We start from the raw sequence: 8,847 nt of genomic DNA on the forward strand, positions 1-8,847 counted from the left end.
TCAATCCCCGGCATCTCCAGGTAAAAGGACCAGGCAGGAGGTGATGGGAAAGACCTCAGCTGGAGACCCTGGAGAGCGGCTGCCAGTCTGAGTGGGCAATACTGACCGTGATGGACCAAGGGTCGGAGTTGGTATAAGGCCGTTTCGTGTGTTCACATCCCATACATCTGACTGTCCGATCTGCTGCACTCCCTGTGCACTTATGCAAAAGGGGCCCGATCCTTTGATGCTTGTCGCTCCCATACATTACAAATGGGAAACTACGGTTATTTCTATACTTGTGCGCATCGCTCTGCATGTGTGTTTAGTGCTCAGCAAGCTCACGTGCAGGATGGGGAGGCAATGGCTTCTTCAGCTGTTTGTGCCAAACACTGTGCATCCAAAGATATACTGCCCCTCTATGTGGAGGTTTCATTCGATGGATCTACTCTCCATCAGGGCCCCAGCTGCCCTTCCACGCTAGGTGGGGTTTCAAGGGAACAAACATGGGGGGGGGGGTCATATGCCTTCAACATAAACTTCTGCGGCCATCTCACAAAGCATCAATGCGCATTTAACGTAACTGCACTGTTAATATTGGAAACTCACAAGAAACTCATTTGTAGCTCCGTCCTACTGGAACGAGCTTCTTGCTGAGATCAGGGCCCTGCGGGACTTGTCACAGTTCCGCAGGGCCGTGAAAACAGAACTTGAAAACAGATCAGCCAATATCATAATGCCCCTATATAAATCAATGGTGCGACCTCATTTGGAATACTGTGTGCAGTTCTGGTCACCACACCTTAAGAAGGATATTATAGCTTTGGACAAAGTGCAAAAAAGGGCAACTAGAATGATAAAAGGGTTGGAACAAATGACGACTGAGGGGGGACATGATTGAGGTTTATAAGATTATGCATGTATTTCTGGCCACTGTGTGATACAGAGTGTTGGACTGGATGGGCCTTTGGCCTGATCCAACATTGGCATCTCTTATGTTCTTATGTTCGTAACTGTTTAGGCAGGTGTTCCGCTAGGAGCGACGTCCTACCACCAGCGCCCTGTGTGAACTCAGATCCAACACGACCCAGCGCGGTGGCACCGCTGAATGTGTCCATAAACTGCACTTTATTTTTATCGCCATTGAAGGAATGTTTTATATTGACTTGTCTAGGTTTTTAAATGATGTGTTTTAGTCTATTACTGTAAAATGTATACTGCTCATCAGTTTTTGGAAGCCGCCCTGAGCCCGCCTGGCGGGGAGGGTGGGGTAAAAGTGAAATAAACAAATAGATACATTTCAGAGCGTTTGGCTGGTTTAGGGTGGACACCGCCATGTCCTGAGTTACTTTAAAGTCTTCTACGGGGATAGCTGAGGATTGCCTGATCTTGTCGGGGTAAAAGTGAAATAAATAGATAGATACATTTCAGAGCGTTTGGCTGGTTTAGGGTGGACACCGCCATGTCCTGAGTTACTTTGAAGTCTTCTACGGGTATAGCTGAGGATTGCCTGATCTCGTCAGATCTCAGGAGCTAAGCAGGATCGGCCCTGGTTAGAACTTGGATGGGAGACCACCAGTGTTCCTTCTAAGCTGAGTTAGTGTGAGCTAGCTCACGGTTTTTTAGCCTCTGGCTCACACATTTTTGTCCTCGCTCAGGAAGGAGGGCTCCAGAGCAGACTAATTTATGCAGTAGCCAAATTGCTAACTCACAACTTTAATGCCAGTAGCTCACAAAGTAGAATTTTTGCTCACAAGGCTCCACAGCTTAGAGGGAACATTGGAGACCACCAAGGAAGTCCACGCTTGCTATGCAGAGGCAGGCAAGGGCAAGACGACCTCTGTTCTTTTATGCCCTGACCTGGGTAGCCCAGCCTGGCCTGATCTCATCAGACCTTTGAAGCTAAGCAGGGTCGGTCCTTGTTAGTACTTGGGTGGGAGACCTCCAAGGGAAGCCCACGCAGGGTCACGATGCAAATGGCAGGCAGTGGCAAACCACCTCTGAACGTCTCTGGCCCTGAAAACCCGACAGGGTCGCCATAAGCCATACAGCTCGAGCCTGTCCAGAAGAGGGCAACCAGGATGGCGAGAGGGTTGGAATCCGAGTCTTAGGAGGAAAGGCTGAAGGAGTTGGGTCTGTTTAGCCTGGGAAAGAGAAGGCTTAGAGGGGACCTGATTGCAGACTTCAAGCATCTGAAGGTCTCTCATGTGGAAGATGCTCCGGATTGCAAGACTAGATCAAATGGGTGGAATTGACAAGGGAGTCGATACCGGCTAAATATCAGGAGAAACTTCCTGTCAGAGTGGTTGAGAAGTGGAACAGTTTGCCTCGGGAGGTGGTGGATGCTCCTTCGCTGGACGTTTTCAAGCGGAGGCTGGACGACCATCTTCCGGGTATGTTGCAGGGCTATCTTTCGGCTCTGCTCCTGCAGAGTGCAGGGGGTTGGACTAGATGACCCGCAAGGTCCCTTCCACCTCTAACATTCTATGATTCTAAGCCGGCTGCCATTTGACAGCCAAAGCCAACCAACTGACTGTGCTCAGAATATCGTAACTCAAATGATTTTGGGATCATCTCCTTCAGCATCCTGGTGAAAGCGATCTTGAAAAATCTACCCTGTGACAGAAGAAATCATGACTGGGCAGAGCTGGGTGGGCCAGATAGGTGGCGTATGGAAAACGGCCACTGTTTTAAGGAGGGAGGGGGTGCCAGGCATCCGTGACCTCCTTTAAAAACCTAGAAAAAGTTCCTGATATAATAGTTCCTGGTTCCCAAGCTGAAAAACTGTAGGTTTTTTTGAGAAACTTTCAGTAGGGTAAGGCACATTCTGGTGCTACACCCTGTCGATGGTGAGTTAGGTTTCTCCTCCCCAAACCTATTCTGTGCAGAACTTGCAGGAACACAGGAAGGCAGCATCAGTGGAGGTCAAGCGCAATAAGAACACCAGAAGAGCCCTGCTGGATCAGACCAGTGGTCCACCCAGTCCAGTACCCTGTCTCATGCAGTGGCCAACCAGTTCCTCTGGATGGTCAACAACAGGGCAGAGATCCAGAAATTCTCTTCCTCAATATCTGGCGAGATCTTCACATCCCGAGAACCACACGCGACTTAATCTCAAGGCTGATAGCTGCAGCCAGGACGTGCAGAGCCGCAAGATAGAAGTCTCACTTAGCACCTACAATGGCCCTCTGGTTCACAAAAAGTTTGGGACCTTTTCATAATGGAGAAAATTATGGACCATCTACGACAAGCGGAGCTTTATCCCAGACCATGCGATTTCTCCCAGAAATGGTTCTTGTTCTTTGAATACGTAACTGCTAACGATATCCAACCCCACAAACAAATATATCTCAAGCTACTTTACACTTAATGTCACTACACTCTCACTACCTGGTTACCATCTATACAACCTGGTCGTGTCCCACCATGTATTACAGTATTTTAACTCTGACTCTCTTAAACTTTAGAGAAAGCTGCTGAAAGTACTTTAAAATTATTTTAATCTAGGAATAAGGCTCTAACACGAGAAATAACACATGTACTATACAGTTTAACTAGCTTTATCAATTTTCACCATATTTGACTATGTAATGTTTGAATGTTTCAATTGTTATCTCTAAACTCCACGATGTTTGTACACTTTATCTTACAAAATGCAAATAAAAAGAAATGGGAGCAGTAAAAACAAACAAACAGGGCAGAAAGGCTGCAGCATTCCCTTGATGTAGCCTAATGGCTCTGGGATTCAGAGGACTGGTGCTTCTGAATGTGGAGGTTCCCCTCTGCTACCCTGGCTAGTAGCCAGGGCTTTTTTTGTAGAAAAAGCCCAGCAGGAACTCATTAGCATAATAGGCCACACCCAGCAGCAGGAACTCATTAGCATATTAGGCCACACCCCTGACAGCTCAGCTCATTAGCATGCTAGGCCACACACCCCACATTACCAGAACTGCGGTCATCCAGCCACGCCCACCTTTTGCTTCTTAGTCTGTTGACCTTGTTTGTTGTCAAAACCCAGGGCTTTTTTGTAGCAGGAACCCTTTGCATGTTAGGCCACACACCCCTAATGTAGCCAATCCTAATGAGTTTCTGCTGTTGGGTGGGGCCTATTATGCTAATGAGTTCCTGCTGGGCGTGGCCAACTCGGGAGCCAGCCGGAACTCCGTTCCTGTGCGTTCCTGCCCAAAAATAGCCCTGCTAGTAGCCACTGCTAGACTTCTCCTCCATGAATCTATCTCATCCCCTTTTAAAGCTGTGGCCATCACGGCATCCTCTGGCAGCGAATTCCACACTTGAATCACCCTCTGTGTAAAGTAGTATTTCCTTTTGTCCGTTCTGAACCTACTGCCCGCCAGCTTCACTGGATGCCCTTGAGTTCGAGTATTTTGGAACACAGAATAATTTCTCTTTGCCAGCTCTCTCCTTCCTGTGTATGATTTTATAAACCTCTATCACGATAGCCCTGAGACGTCTCTTTTCTAAACCGAAAGGTCCCAGACTCTTCAGCCTCTCTTCATAGGAAAGATCAAAAATCCAAAAGGTCCCATATTTCTTAAAAGAAGTCCAACGATCCCAAACGCTGCTCCATGGGAACAGCTAGATTCAAGTCCAGCAGCTTCTTGGACACCGACAAGACTTTTGGGGTGCATGGTTGCCACCTCTGGGTTGGGAAATTCCTGGAGGGTTTACAGGTGGAGCCTGGGGAGGGTGGGGTTTAGAGAGGGGAGGGGCTTCATTGGGGCACACAGAGTCCACCTTCCAAAGCAGCTGTTTTCTCCAGGGGGGCTGATCTCTGTAACCTGGAGCCCAAGCAGCTGTTTTCTGGATCTCCAGCCACCCCCTGGAGCCTGGCAACCTTAGGAACGAGCTTCCAAAAGTCAACACTTCTTTCATCAGATCAGAGACTCAAAGCTCCCTTTATCAGATCTTTGACGGTCAAAAGCTCATACCCTCAAAATCATGTTGGCCTCTAAAGTGCAACTGGAATCTAGCTGTTCTAGTGGGTGCCAATGCAGGAGTACCAGGGGAGTAATTTTAAATCAAAAGGCAGCCAAATTACAAGAAGGACATGCCAGTTTGGTGTAGCGGTTAAGTGTGCGGACTCTAATCTGGGAGAACCGGGTTTGATTCCCCACTCCTCCACTTGCAGCTGCTGGTGTGACCTTGGGTCAGTGACAAGTTCTCTCAGAGCTGTTCTTGAAAGAGCTCTCTCAGCCCCACCTACAGGGTGTCTGTTGTGTGGAGGGGAAGGGAAAAGAGATTGTAAGCTGCTCTGAGACTCCTTTGGGTAGTGAAGGGTGGGGTATAAAGCCAATCTCCTCTTCTTCTATAATAGGCCCTGTGTTTGAATTCAGTGCCAAAGTCAGCACGATGTCGTAGCTCAAGAGATTCAGACTGAGCTCTGGGAGATCTGGGTTCGAATCCCCTTCTTTGCTGTGGAGTTTACCGGGTGGTCTCAGGCCGGAGGCTCTAGCCCCCTCCGGGTGGTTGTGGACAGGATACAGTGAGGATGGAAACAGCAGGTGTGCCGGCTGGCATTCCAAAGAGAAAAAGTGGGATAAAAATTGTACTCCGCAGAGAGAGAGAGAGGCCGTCTTTGGCAAAGGCGCGGAGTCGCTCAGGCAACCTGCGTCTCAGAGCCGTGAAACTGCCTGCTCAGCTCTATCAGAAAAGCTCTCTTTTATAACTGCACGCTGGCAGGTTCGATACCAAAGCCCGATCTTTATCTAAACAAACTGCCAGTCACTGGGTTTGTTGATTCAGAGGCAGAGGGCACGGTGCTTTCCGCTTAAAGGTCTCCGGCGTAAGGGCTGGTTCACACAGTCGGAAAATGCTGGAAAGCAATCCACACCCCCAACCCCGATTTAAACAAAGATCCCTTCCTCCACCCCGAGTATTCAGTCCGGGCTACAAATCCAGGCTTATTGCAGGGGAAGTGTCCAAATAACAATAATAATGGTGCACTGTCAAGCAATGTTCCTTCTAAGCTGTCGAGTCCTGTGAGCAAAAATTCTACATGGTGAGCTACTGGGATTAAAGTTGCGAGCGAGCGATTTGGCTGCTGAATAAATTAGTTTGCTCCGGAGCCATCCTTCCTGAGCCAAGACAAAAACTGTGTGAGCCGGAGGCTAAAAACCTGTGAGCTAGCTCACACTAACTCAGCTGAGAAGGAACACTGCTGTCAAGTCACAACAGAAGGAGAGAAGAGATTGGATTTATACCCCGCCCTTCACTACCCAAAGGTGTCTCAGAGCGGCCTACAAACGCCTTTCCCTTCCCCTCCCCAAGACAGACACCCTGTGAGGTAGGTGGGGCTGAGAGAGCTCTTGACAGAAACTGCTCTTTTTCAAGGACAGCTCTTATCAGAACTATGGCTTGCCCAAGGTCATCCAGCAGATGCAAGTGGAGGAGTGGGGAACCAAACCCAGTTCTCCCAGATTAGAGTCCGTGCACTTAACCACTACACCAAACTGGCTCTCAGACTCATTGCAACCTCTCATGAAGTTTTCAAGGCAAGCGACGAACAGAGGTGGTTTGCCGTTGCTTTCCTCTGCGTAGCAACCCTGGTTTTCCTTGGTATCTCCCACCCAAGGACTGACTGTGGTGAACCCTGCTTGGCTTCCAAGCTCTGTTGAGGTCATGCTAGTCTGGGTTAATCGTAATAATTACCATACAGCATTGTGTGTAGAACAGCCAGGAGATCCTAAAATTGTCTGGCATCCAGAAGTCCTAGCTCTTTAAGCGTTATTTATTTTTTATTTATCAGATTTAGACCCCCTCCCTCCCACTCAAAGCCGACTTATGTACCACTAGGTGGTGAGCTAGACCCGTTTTCAAGGAAAGAGACGTTGCAGAGGTGGTTTGCCATTGCCTGCTTCTGCAGCACGCCCCTGGTATTCCTTGGACGCCGCCCTTCCAAATACTAGCCAAGGCAGACCCTGCTTAGCTTCCGAGATCTGATGAGATCGGGCTAGCCTGGGCTATCCAATTAGGGCTACTAGGCTGCTATAACGTCCATACCAGAAACCTATGCCACTCTTATGGCTGTGATTTCCCCCAAAGATGCTAAGGGGTTGGAAGGAGACTGAACCGTCCAGCTTAGCCTGAACTCGTCAAAGCTTGGAAACTTAGTAGAGTTAGCCACGGTTATGACTTGGATGGGAGAACACCAAGGAAGTCCAGGGTAGAGATGGGAAGGCCCGGAAAAAACCCGGAAAAATTCGGGGGGAAACCAGTTTTTTTTCCTGAAGCCTTTTTTTGTTTTTTCCCGAAAAATTGGAAAAATTGAAAAAAGAAAAGAAAAGGCTACTTGTGATAATTTCATGCCAGTTAAAAATGTCCATAGTCATATTTTATGTTCCTAAAGTAACAGAATGACTTTCAATCTAGAAAAGACAAAAGAAATGCTGGAGTGGGGACTTATGGGCATGGACAAGATCGTGGCACCAAGCTCTCTTTGCGTACTCGAGAATCCTGCTCTCCCAAGCTTCCCGACTGCACAGAGAGAGCCCTAAGCAGGTATGCACATATGCCGGGGGGTAGTGTGCCGGACTAGGGATCTTGAAGGCCCGGTTTCGAAACCCGCTCGTGCCACGGAAGCTTGCCGGCTGATTCTGGCCAGTTGTACACTCTCAGCCTCCCGAGGTTGTGATGAGGATAAAGTGGAGGAGAGAACGATGCAAGCCACTCTGGGTTCAAACGAGGGAGAAGAGCACTTTGTACACTTTTATGTGTATTTTGTTGTGATTTGAGATAAGTTTGTTTGAGTTGTTTTTATCCTATGTAAACTGCCCCGAGCCCGCCTTGTCGGGCAGGGCAGGGTAGAAATTAAATAAACAAACAAATAAAGGTATAAATAAGGTGCAAGACTCTCTGCATATATTTCACTCATGAGCACAGCCCGGAAATGGAGCTTGCCGCTACAATCCTCACACAGTTACTGCACTCCAGAGAACATCTAATCGGGGCTTCCGAGGAAGGACTCTGGTTAGAGATTCTCCCCCAAACACACCCCGTCCTCAAAAGAACTACAATTCCCAGGGTTCTACAGAAGGTAAAGGTCTCCCTTGCTTGAAAGCCAGTTGAATCTGACTCTAGGACACGGTCCTCATCTCCGTTTCCAAGCCAATGAGCCAGCGCTGTCCGAAGACATTTCCGTGGTCATGTGGCCGGCGTGACTAGACACCGAGGTGCACGGAACGCTATCCCCTTCCCACCGAAGTGGTACCTATTTATCTACTTGCAATCTCTTGCTTTCGAACTGCTCGGTTGGCAGGAGCTGGGACCAGAGACGGGAGCTCGCTCCGTCACGCGGCACTCGGGTCTCAGCATCTTAACCACCGAGCCACCACAGCCCCACTCTATGGGAGAAGGGACTGCTAGTGGAACATGCAGAGTGGACGCAGAGTTTTAAAGGAAGAGGCGTCATTTGGTGGGATGCACGTTGGTGAGTTCACACAACCGGGTCAGCACCACAAAGGCCTTGGGAAGGTTTGATTTTTCTAAGCCGCGGGAGTAACTGAGCCTTGGGAAGGTTTGATTTTTCAAAGCCACGGGAGTAACTGAATTCCTTCTGATCTAGGGTTGCTAGGTCCTCCCTGGCCACCAGTGGGAGGGATGGGTGGGGGTCGGGTTGCCAGATCCAGGTTGGGAAACTCCTGGAGATTTGGGGATGGAGCCTGGGGAGGATGGGGACCTCAGTGGGATGCAATGCCGTCGAGTCAAAGCATCCAATTTTCTCCAGAGGAACTTCTCTCTCCAGTCTGGAGATGCTGTCATTCCAGAGGATCCTCCGTTCCCACCTGGAGCCCGGCCTCCCTATTACGAGGCTGCTCAATGGACGGGGAACTCTGACTTGCCTCCTCGACA

Source organism: Gekko japonicus, unplaced genomic scaffold (genome assembly GCF_001447785.1).
Source record: "Gekko japonicus isolate JY-2015 unplaced genomic scaffold, Gekko_japonicus_V1.1 scaffold1205, whole genome shotgun sequence".
NCBI classification, from domain to species: Eukaryota; Metazoa; Chordata; class Lepidosauria; order Squamata; family Gekkonidae; genus Gekko; species Gekko japonicus.